The 12,096-nt window shown below is 48.2% G+C and overlaps 1 non-coding gene across 1 annotated transcript; it reads left to right on the forward strand.

The window, feature by feature from the left end:
- The first annotated feature begins 3,946 nt into the window (after positions 1–3,946).
- Positions 3,947–4,020, forward strand: TRNAI-AAU (transfer RNA isoleucine (anticodon AAU)). The gene has a single exon. It is a non-coding gene; the product is annotated as a tRNA-Ile (tRNA).
- Positions 4,021–12,096: the final 8,076 nt, after the last annotated feature.

The raw sequence follows: 12,096 nt of genomic DNA on the forward strand, positions 1-12,096 counted from the left end.
TGCATGAGAATGGAATGGAACGAAGTTCACGCAAGACTCGCGTGTGATGGCCGGATCGTACCCGATCGCCCATTGATTGCCCTGGTCACGGGACAGGTGCCCCGAGCGCAGATAGTCATCTCATAGCGGATGGGACAGTTATCGGTGGAAGAACGATTGCTATCTGCATAGTGCACTGACCGCGTGTAAGTAAAAAAAAAGACACGGGTCGAAGACTTTGAAATAGTTGTGACATTGCGCGCACGCCCCGCGTCTCGGCTTCAACTTGCGAACGTCAACATGAGTCGGCGACTTCAAGTGATGCGTGTTATGTGACCGGTGACATAAGTTGTATAGTAGCAGCGATAGGAGAAAAAGGAGTCCTTGATTTTGACTAAAACGCGCACACGTGTGCGTGTGTGTATTGGTGGGAAATACGGCCGAACGTAAACATCACACGCCTTATCTCGTGTTAGAGAAGTCTTCACGGCTAACTTAATACACACGTTATATTTTAAACCAGGAAAGAAGAGTCGTGCGCGGATTCTGTAACGCTTTCCAAGTATTTAATGAGCATTTATAACGGTGGGCCCCCTCGGCCAGGCACTCAGGGCGCGGTGTGGTCACGTTTGGAGAACCCCGCGAGGCCTGGGGATAACGGCATCGCCTGGGATGCCTCGGGCAAGCCTTTGACCATTGCTGCCCATTTTGAATAGGGTAAGTTCCCAATGACAGCACAACCACGTAGGTGGGTTTCGTTGAAGTCTAACGGTATTTACGAGTTATTTCGCCTCCCCATGACAGCAAACAAGACGGACAGACGAATAGACACACGGACGGAGCTAATGTACACGCGCTTTCAACATTAGTTGGGAAACGTTAACTCGTATAGCATTAAATATACTGCCGTACATCAACTATTTGAACGAAATTCATCCTTCGGTCGTTTATTTATAAAAATGATAAAATACAACCACAGTTCCTCGAGATTGCGCTTTGGAGTGGTTTGGTTTTAAGATATATCCAGGGACAAATGAGGTTATACCACAGGGTTGACGTCGCTGACATTAGCAGACGTTTTTGGAGACTTGGAGTGGGCAAAAAAATGTTCACGGCACGAACACACGTGGAGAAAATGTGACGCATCCCAGGATTGCTGACCACATAGCCGTTAGAGTGTGGGACTGTAAGGAACTGAAAGAAAAATTAAATTCGGGGTCGACAAAGTAACAAGAATATATTATTTTTCCAATTGGATATAAAAAATCCTCAATATTTCAAGAGCCAGAATGCATGTGAAGATGTTAACTCCCTCGCCTGGTATACAGGAGGTCGTGGATTTGATTCCGGCCCTGACGCTCGTATATTTGGAGTGTGCGGGTTCTATCTCTCCGCGGTCGCGTGGATTTTTCCTGTTTTCCCCTCCACATTTAGACACATGCGTTTAGAGTATTTGGTCGATATACATTTCCACGTGATAAGCCGCTTCGTTGAGCCATCATTTGTGGCCAGGTCGCTTCTGAAAAAGACCCACATAGGTCAGTGGGCCTTACCTGGTTACAAAAAATATATAACAACGTTAAAAAGCAGTCCTTTAAAGAGCCGCAGGTAACGGTGTTGCGAACCAGCAGTCGCGTGCGCTCATTCTCCTGGTTGCCTCCAAACGCATTCTGGAACTCCCTTCCCACGGCGATCTGCGCTGTCGAGCCCTTCGTTGCAGTCCAGAATCGTGGACATTTCTCCGTCTGTGCCTCGGCCTGCGACTGCAGCCTTTACAAAATAAATGTGCCCACTGTCTCTGTACAGCGTCTTCAAATGCGTGTGTATCGCATTTATATTGTGTGTGTAATTCCACATTGTAGTCAGGCATCGTATCATGATGTAGGACTGCTGATAATGAGTCTTTGTGTAGGAGGGATTTCTATACGATGTTATGCGCAGGCATGTTCATGAAATGCTCCAAGTCTGGATTTCCTGAGCGCGGGGCTCGTGAAGGACTCTGATGGCCCGTAACAAACTCCACCTGGCCCGTACCTGGCCACGCGCTGCAGCAGATGCGACTCATAAATAATGGGAACCGGTCCAGAGTCCGCCCGCGTGAACACGCTGCTGCTGCAAAACTCTACGTCCAGAGAACACGTGGGCTGATGTAACGAACGCACGGCGCGAGAGAAGGTCTACATGGAGGACATGCAAACATCGTTATTGTACTCTTAGGTTCTTTCGGTAAAGTCACGTAGGTAAAACATAAAAATAAAAGTTAACAAAAGTAATAATGGAAATAAAATAAAATAATAAATCACGACGTTTCGGAGGCAAGACAAGTCTCCGTCATCAGGTGGGACCGTCACAGCTAAAATTACTGCATCAAGTGCTTAGCTGTGACGGTCCCACCTGATGACGGAGACTTGTGTTGCCTCCGAAACGTCGTGATTTATTATTTTATTTTATTTCCATTACTTTTATTAACTTTTAATTTATTTTTTTACCTACGTGACTTTACCGAAAGAACCTAAGAGTATGAATCATTGCAGTCACGAAAGCTTCAAATCTAGAATCACCGTTATTGTGTTGAACGAATGTCTATATGGCGCATAGCATTTACATTGTCTATCTATTGTTTAATGTTGAGGTGGATGAACTTTATTTATAAGGAGACACATCATTATCCATTGAGGCCACGTGTCTGTCAAAGGAGAGCTGGGGCTTTTTGATTCGTTTCATTGATTCCACTCAAGAACGTGGAGACAACAGTTCAGCCTCATCCCTTGGACAAGTTGAATGATAAAAATATAATGTCTTTATCCTACGACGTGCGATACGTGCTGTAAACCATTCTTGTCAACCCAGCAATTTAAGATCACCGCGTTATTATCCCGCCCACTCTCGACACCCCAGAGATTTGAATCTATCGAGAATCTATGAAAGAATACGTTGTTTTGTGTCGATTTCACCACCTCGTTTGCGATGTTTTATTTTATTTTCTGGCCTGTCACTCTGCAGTTCGTCCCCGTTGGTGTTAGAGTAAAGTCAGCGTAGCCCGCATATAATTTACATCGCTATAACACATCGATCGTTGCGCAGACACACACACACGAGATATGCCACGCGTAAATCGTGAGTCTTAACATCGATATTCATCGTTGAATCGATGCATCGTTACACTCCGAATCAAATGTAAAGTACCTGTGCGTGGATACATATATCATGTACACAGTAAGGCGAGCTGGTTTCGTGTTCGAAGCTGATAGCTGTCAATTTAGTCGCTGAACGAAATACATTTGCAGAATTTTAGGCGATGAGGCTGGCCTCGTTTGATCAATATAATTTCATCCATAATTTACGACATTTAAATGTTGGTCACGGGAGATTGTTTGACCATACTTCACCGCGCTGGTGAGTGCATGTTTGGTGAAGGGCGAGAAGCCCCGGTACAGGTTCAGATTTCACTCTGAGCCGCTGATGTTAGCCGAGCCCCGGGGGAGTCGAACTGAGGTTTGACGTCTTCCTTGCGCGGTGCGCTAACCACTGCGCCACCGCTCCACCCCACACAAGTCAATAACAGCATTCGCTACAAGCTGGGCAACACGGCACAACGACGTGGTGCCGGAAACTTTGACACAAAACGCTATGGGGAGGGCGGGTGGCCCTCACGCTTCGTTACGTAAGGACACGTGCAGATTTCCATCTGTGCGGCATGTGTCAAAGGCCATCAAAGGCTCGTGTGATGTCCTGCATCAGCCTGAGCGGTGAAGCCGTCTTTGAATAGAATATTAAGAATCACACTGTGCTCTCTCATAGCTCCAGTATTATCCATATCTTCCACGCGCTACTAGATATATATATTTTAAAAGGTGAATATCACCTCGACGCTCAATAATATTTTGCTTGATACGCGTGTTGAGCATTCAGAGGCACATATTGATTCGCGCTATATAATTGATTTGCCCCCAAAGCCTTGCATGTTGGCCGGTTAGCTCAGCTGGTTAGAGCGTGGTGCTAATAACGCCAAGGTCGCGGGTTCGATCCCCGTACGGGCCACGAATGAATTTATTTATACTCCTCCCTCTCATTTGGATTAACGATGGATGGCCACGCCGTGAGCAGGCAACGTCACAGGCGAGTTCGTATGTCACTTCTGAATGAGTGGAAGGAAAGGAATGGCAGAGCCCGTTACCCAGCCCTAGCAGTGGGAAGTTACGACAAAGGTGCAGTCCATCATCTAGGAGAAGCACACACACGCGATACATTTTGTCACGTCTCCTCGAGCGTTTCCATCAGCGCTGCCTCCGCGCAATCTTCAATATTCACTGGAGTGACTTCGTCGCCAACACTGAAGTCCTCGAGTCAGCGGAGGTCCTCAAGACACAGCTTCGTTGGGCAGGGCACATCGCCAGGATGGAGAACCACCGCTTACCTAAGATTGTGCTGTATGGGGAACTGTCCTCTGGCCATCGCGACATAGGGGCACCACGAAAGCGATACAAAGACTCCCTGAAGAAGTCCCTCACTGCTTGCTGCATCGATCACCGTCAGTGGGCAACACAAGCAGCTGATCGCCACTCCTGGCGGCACACAGTCCACCAGGCCACCTCCTTCTTCGAAGATACCCGCAGGGCCCGTATGGAGGACAAAAGGAGAAGGAGGAAGAACCATGATCCCTCAGCACCCATCCCAGATCAGACCTATACTTGCAGCTGTTGTGGCAGGACCTGCTTGTCCCGCATAGGCCTCTTCAGCCACCAGCGTGCCTGCAGAAGACGTGGATGTCCTTCCTAGATCTTCGTTCGCGAAGCCAAGCCATGATTACCTAGAACGCTCAGTCAAGTGGCAGCAGTTGTAATTCATAATCAACGATTTTTGGGTTTAGATCGCGTTATTTATAAATGTGTCGTAACCCTCCACCACCCGACACGGCCAATCAGTAAAAAAAGTGTCACGTTGACAAAAGACAAATAGTTCACTGCTTTAGCCCACCGGTGTGTTGAAGCGTGAAACCACAACATTTACAATTTGAGTACGACGTTTCGCTGGTAATTGCATCCAGCATCATCGGGCAATTCGCCAGAATGGTGAGGCGAATTGCCCGATGATGCTGGATGCAATTACCAGCGAAACGTCGTACTCAAATTGTAAATGTTGTGGTTTCACGCTTCAACACACCGGTGGGCTAAAGCAGTGAACTATTTGTCTTTTGTCAACGTGACACTTTTTTTACTGATTGGCCGTGTCGGGTGGTGGAGGGTTACGACACATTTATAAATAACGCGATCTAAACCCAAAAATCGTTGATTATGAACAATATTGGTCGCGAAAGCCTACGTGTTAAGCAGTTGTAATGTTCTATAGATGAAAGGCGGTGGGTCTCGTCATAAAACGGAATGGGAACTACGGTATTTTTGCTCGTTTATGTTTCTAAAAAACCCATTATTATGCAGAATCATTTGTCGGCGTGAGCACGCACTGCATTTTGCAGGGAAGGGTTGAGATAGTGTGTCAATGCTTGGCTTGAAAAACCAGCTCGGCTTTTATTGTGATGGATATCCCCCAGGGCCCGTCCCTTGGGAGTGCGGGGCCCCGGGCCAAATAATCCCACTTTGTGCCCCCCACCCCCAACGCCTTCAAACTAAAGCGGCGGTATTACATCTGACGCCGTGACGTGGAAGCGCCCCCCTCCCTCCCCAAAGCGCGGGGCCCGGGGCGGTCACCACGATTCGCCATACCCTAGCGGGACGGCTTCTGGGTACAACATTTCAAACAAGGACCCGCGGACATTTAAGGCCACGGGAGAGTGTGACTCATGCACTTGTTTGTCAATAGCATGAAAATTTCGACAGCCATCGTTACACCGAGTAGGTGTGTGTGTGTGTGGGGGGGGGGGCGTGTTGGAATGGGGGGGGGGTAGGTGAGTCCACGCGGAGGCTCTCGAGAGGTGAGTGCGCACTCGTCTGCCGCCGCTGCCGACGCGCGTGAACAGAATTTTCCACGCGCTGACTTCTGAAGTGTCGGCGCAAGATTGTGGCGCTGGCGAGCCTGTGCGGGCCAGTTCCAGAGAGTACACGGGGTGATTTTTTCTTTGCCTGCTGGAGGAATGTGCCCGCAAACAAACAGAGAACGTCGCTGGCATCCCACGGCCGCGTCGTCAGAACGAGCACGAACGCTCGTGCACAAATATTCGACCCGATGGGTCGCTCCAAACAACGCGAGGACCTCATCTCCATAGGTGGGACAAAGTCATTGTTATGCAAGTCCAAGTCGAGTCGCAAGTCATCAAATTCATGACTCGAGTCTGACTCGAGTCCAAGTCACATGACTCGAGTCCACATCTCATAGGTGGGACAAAGTCATTGTTATGCAAGTCCAAGTCGAGTCGCAAGTCATCAAATTCATGACTCGAGTCTGACTCGAGTCCAAGTCACATGACTCGAGTCCACACCTCTGCTCATCTCTACGCTTCACAGCAGCGGCTCCCAAACGTTCTTCATTGTCGCGTGTCCCTAGCAGCCCCCGTCCACTGAGTAGCCCCACCAGAGCTGTCAACTGGTCTTCCAGTCCATAAGTGAAACCTCACAAATGTTCTCAATACAAAGACAAATACCCACCACCCCCTCTCACCCCCCGTATAGCCTAAACAGACTGGTGGGGCAAGTGCTGTTAGTGATCACCTATGAAGGCCGCCACCGGCACACGAGGTGGTGGGTGGCCAGCAACACGCCCCGGCCGTCTTTGTCTCCTTAATGGCGATGATGAGACACCAGGTACCAGTTTGAGGCTGAGTCGACCTAGGTCAGGCCTGAGGCTGAGTCGGCTTAGGGCAGGCGCGGGCACCGATTTCAGATAATCGTCACCGGTGTTGGCCGTGAGCGGTAATTGAACCCGTGTTGCCCGGGTTCGGAGCGCAGAGCGCAAACTGCTGTGCCACCGCTGGTTATTTATTCGTCGCGACAAAGCATGTTTACGAACATCACTCGTCCCTCCACACACACACACACGCGCGCGCGTCAGCACCCAAATTCATAGTCGGTGTCCCCGGGTGAGGCCCACCTGGTCTACTGGAGTTCCCGCCTGCTTGAACGCACAAACAACAAGGACCGCACGCGAACCTAGATGGGACACAAACATGTTTACTGCTGGTGGACCTCAGCATTGCGTGCTCGAGTGGTACATTTTGTTGAGAGGCCCCCCCCCCGCATGCGCATCAACACCCGGAGTACGAAGAACATCGCCTCGCAGTGGTGACGTCATAACGGCGTGCGCGCCCCACGTGACGCAGGTCGCTTCGAGCCTCTGTTGAAGGCAGCCTCGTGCTGGTTTCGACAACGGAGCCGTGAGTTTGAAGCGAACGAATTTGCTGTCGTTATAGCTACTGCGCTTGTGTTTGTTGGTGATCCTGTTCGTTCCGCTATTAGGCGTGGTGTTGTTGTTGTTATTATTGTTGAATGAGTAGTCTGGCGATTACGCTTATTAAAGCAAATGTTTAAATACGAATGATATTATTTCAGAAGTTACATTTGGCTGGGATATATTTTCATATATACGTACCATATATAGATCAGCCAGTAAGAGCAGCGCATTACAGTGATTCCCGACCATGACTGAGTCCATCACCTCTCCATGGTCGTTAAAATTAGTACCCACTTGGCGGAAGGTCAATAATGTTTACCCCTATGTGATCAATTCACGACCGCCATAGGAACGTGGAATTTCCGCAACGGACTCATGGCCTAAGTCGAGGCTGGGTCTTCAAAAAAACACGCGCAAACCACGTGTTCAATTTGTTGTCGCACCTCCGATCAGCATGGTTGGTTACGTACGGCGCGAAAGAAGTTCAACGTACCTACGTCAAAAAGTACGTGACCCCTGTGCATTTTTGCCCAAACCATGAGCAGTTCCTGAAGAAGAAGCACCGTCGTCCTGTTCGTCCTAGGTCAGCAGGCGTGCAATGCAGGAGAGTTCTCGACAGAGCCACTGAGCTTCGAGGTGACATCCACAATGAGCGTGGACAACTTTGGAACACATTGTCACGCGATGTCGATAAACGTTGCGCACGGCAATACAGTCAAGAGCTAAACGGCGATGACGAGGTCTGCTTGACCACGACGAGAGGGCTTCAGCAGAGAGTTTCGTGTCGGTTTGGGATCCCTCATCCGTTGAATGAGCGCAGAATACAGTGGGTTATTTAATTTATTTTATTTTAATTTACAGTAAAACCTTGGATTGCGAGCATAATTCGTTTCGGAAACGTGTTTGTAATCCAAATCACTCGTATATCAGTTGTGATCACGTGACGCTCGGCAGACAAAGCGTATACACGTACTACTCGTATTGCAAGACCTCGCTCGTTTATCAAATTAATATTTATTTAACATTTTTGCTCGTCTTGCAAAACACTCGCAGACCAGGTTACTCGCATTTCAAGGTTTTACTGTATTTTATTTATACCTCCGTGACTTTACCGAAAGAACCAAAGACTATAGATTTTACAGTGGGTTACTACACGGTCTATTGTTTGGGTTCTATGGCCGCAATTGCACTACAGTGGCTTGTCTTTAATGTATAAGTCTCTGTATATCTGTGTCCCTATTTATCTCTAAGGGTCTCTGTGTATCTCTATGGGTTTACGATGTGGCCCATCGTTTGGGGGTGCATGGCCACAATCGCACGGCTGTGACCCGTGACTTCAAATGTTCCATTTATAAAGGAGATGTCGCGCATCCGGCCTGGGGATGTTCTGATGAGGTTGATGGCTCCATCACCAGCACCTCGAGAGGAGGAATGTCAAAGCGATGTTTGGTTCTCGAATGAGACGTCTATTCCGGACGCCGGCCGTGTTCCACTCTGTGACGTTGCCAACGCAGCGCCTAATATGTTCCCGTCACACGTGGCTGATACAGCTACTCCCCGTGGAGCCACATGCGGTGGTCACGCGGCCAGCCAGCCAGGGTCCAGGAGTGGTGGCACAGGGCTCAGGGACAGGAAGCAGGCCCCACGAGGATCAGCAAAGAATCGCACTCAGTTTGTTTACATTCACGAAATAGTACAGCATTGCGACAGCTTTAATAAATAATAAATGTGTCCGTGCCACGGTGGTGAGATGTTAACTACCTCGCCTGGTATACGGGAGGTGGTGGATTCGATCCCCCGCACCTTGACGCTTGGTATATTTGGAGTTTACATGTTCCGCACATTCGCGCCGAGATTTTTCTCCGAGTCCTCCGGTTTTTCCCCCTCCACATTTAGAAACGCGTGGTTCAGAGTTGTTGGCAGCCTACGAATTCCCACGCGATAAGCCACTTCGTTGAGCTATCATTTGCGGCGAGGTCGCTTCTGAAAAATAACTTTATAGCTCAGTCGGCCCTTACCTGGTAAACAAAAACAGATCAGTTTACACTATGAGACCTCCTTTACCAGTGGCAAAATATAATAATAGGTTTTTACCCTTTCAACTGGTACAAAAACTGACACCTTTATACAAGGCATCATGTTTGCAATAACCACAACACAAGCAGTCAAAATGCAAACACAAATAAACAACTCTGATGATGATAATGATGTGCACTGTCCTTTCATCATCAGAGTTGTTTCTCTTTGTTTGCATTTTGACTGCTTGTGTTGTGGTTATTGCAAACATGATGCCTTGTATAAAGGTGTCAGATTTTGTACCAGTTGAAAGGGTAAAACCCTATTACTACAGTTCAGTTTGTTGAGTATGTCGTGCATCCGAATGCAACTGTTGCGCCATCCAGCACTCGACGAACAAAGAGTCGTTTCCCCGTTCCTTCCGCTGCTCGCTTTCCATCCTGGAGAGTAGCGAGGGGGGGGGACAGGGGGAGATGGGGGGAGGATGGGTCTACGTGAGAATGTTGATATTTTGCGCATTCACGCTCAGCCGTGCTGGCCGGGGCTGGAGTCGAACTGGTGAAACGAGGCCGTGTCCTCGTTGGCCTCGCTCCGCCTCGAGCTGCCCCAGCAGGATTCATCATCCGCAAAGGTCACTCGACCCCCACCCCACCATCCGGGGCATGCGGGGTGATCGCAGAGTCCACGGCGCGCCATCGTTCGTTGACAGACTCGAATGAGCGACTGCTCAGGCAAGTGCTTACTGGGGCTCTCATCGAGTAAAGGCGTAATGTCCTCTCCATATAGGGAGCTCGCAGAGGCATAAGCCAGCAGCGAACATTGAAGATTGCACTGTGCTGATGAACCCTGATCAGAAGGAAACCGGTCGACAGTTGCGTTTGTGGCACTGCTTGCTGCTTTATCGTTGGGCGCATTTTACATTTTTGGGGGGGGGGAATTGGTGGTCTATCAAAACGACAAACTGGGCACACATGCAAGTTCTATTGAGTTGGTGGTCTGCATAAGGCTGAGGAGCTTTGTACATTGTAAGCACAACATTGTGTGTGTGTTATTATAACTAAAGTTCTAGATTTGAAGCTTTCGTGACTGCAAGGATTCATATTCTTAGTTTTTTCGGTAAAGTCACGTAGGTAAAAAAATGAAATTAAAATTAATAAAAATAAAATAATAAAAATCACGACGTTTCGGAGGCAACACAAGTCTTCGTTATCAAGTGATACAGCAAATCTGGCTGTGACGGTCCCACCTGATGACGGAGACTTATGTTGCCTCCGAAACGTCGTGATTTTTATTATTTTATTTTTATAAATTTTAATTCAATTTTTTGACCTACGTGACTTTACCGAAGAAACTAAGAGTATAACTAAAGTGTCATTGTCGTTCTGGGCACTTCAAAGCGACAGCCCAGAGTTGCGCTTGTCGACTTCAGTTGTTGGGAGTTCGGAAACTCGGACGACAAAACCGCGTGTGACGCTGATGATTTATGGATAGATGCTGCTGATGATTTGATGATTGTGATGAAAAGACACGTAGACAGTACATATATTTTTTACACATCCTATCAGCCACATGGCCTTCTGGGAAATTATTTTGTGTTATGTATTCTCCATGTTTTCGTCGAACTAGGATCCACATCTAACAGTGTCCTTGCCTATAAACATTTAGGCAGTTCACCAGCATTGGTTTCAGGCGAGCCGGACTGCTGATGAGACACTGGATGTCGAACCGGTCCAGTGTTTCCTTGTTGCTGAAATTGTGCATTCCAAGAAAGCTGATGGGACGAATTTTTTGGCATTTCTAATGCGGAGTGACAAATATGTGTTGGTAGTGTTATTGCCTCATGATTTAAATTGTGTGCAGTCGCGTTAGATCGCTTGGGCTCTCAAAGTCAAGGGATCGCGAATTAAAATCCCAGCCCGGTTTCGCCCGACCCTTCACGTGGTCGAAGATAAAAAGGACCACAATGCACTTCTTCATGAACTGCTCATGGTTTTTGCATAATGTGCTGTCGTGTGTAGATTTAAACCTACGGTTTTCCAGCAGCCTGCACTGTTACTTTGCGATGATGGAACTTGCTCATCATTTACAGATTTAGCTATTCATTTCCAGATTAAGTCGTGCTAATGACTACAATCACGAGATTGTCTATTTGTGTGCCTAAAGAAGAGGCAATTACACTTATACAAGCACCGCATGGAAACAGCTCCCAAATTCAGCCTTCCAACGAATTCCACCACGTAAAATGTTGTACCCAATGTTCCAAAATTGTTCATCTTATCGGATATGGAATCTCATACCGCGTCGGTTCAAACGCTCGCGTTTCGAGAGAGGTATGGCACACATCGGTATTCCGGCGTGGTGAATTAACATTCACACACACACAAACACAGCCAGCATTGCCAGCACGACGCGAGAAGACATTCCGTGTCCGAGGCGGATCGCTGCGAACGAGAAATAGCTCATTTCTCCCTCTCAGAAGTGCTCAGCTTTGGACCAGTCTCAAACTGGCCCTCTGCTATTTCTGTCTCTCGTGAAATGGTCATTCCAGTTCACGGCGAATGATGAGTCGAGGCCACGTCAGGGTGTGAAGAACCGCCAATGCGTGCCGCGTGCGTGTGAAACAATGTCACGACCCGGCTAGATCGGGTTGTGATGTGTTTTTTTTTATTAGTAAAGTATGCGCGCCGTTTAAAGTATCACCGTCATCAGAGCTACCCGGGAAGCCAGGTGGCAAACTTGATGGGAGCGTTTGACTCA

Source organism: Lampetra fluviatilis, chromosome 26, assembly GCF_964198595.1.
Source record: "Lampetra fluviatilis chromosome 26, kcLamFluv1.1, whole genome shotgun sequence".
In the NCBI taxonomy this organism is placed as follows: Eukaryota; Metazoa; Chordata; class Hyperoartia; order Petromyzontiformes; family Petromyzontidae; genus Lampetra; species Lampetra fluviatilis.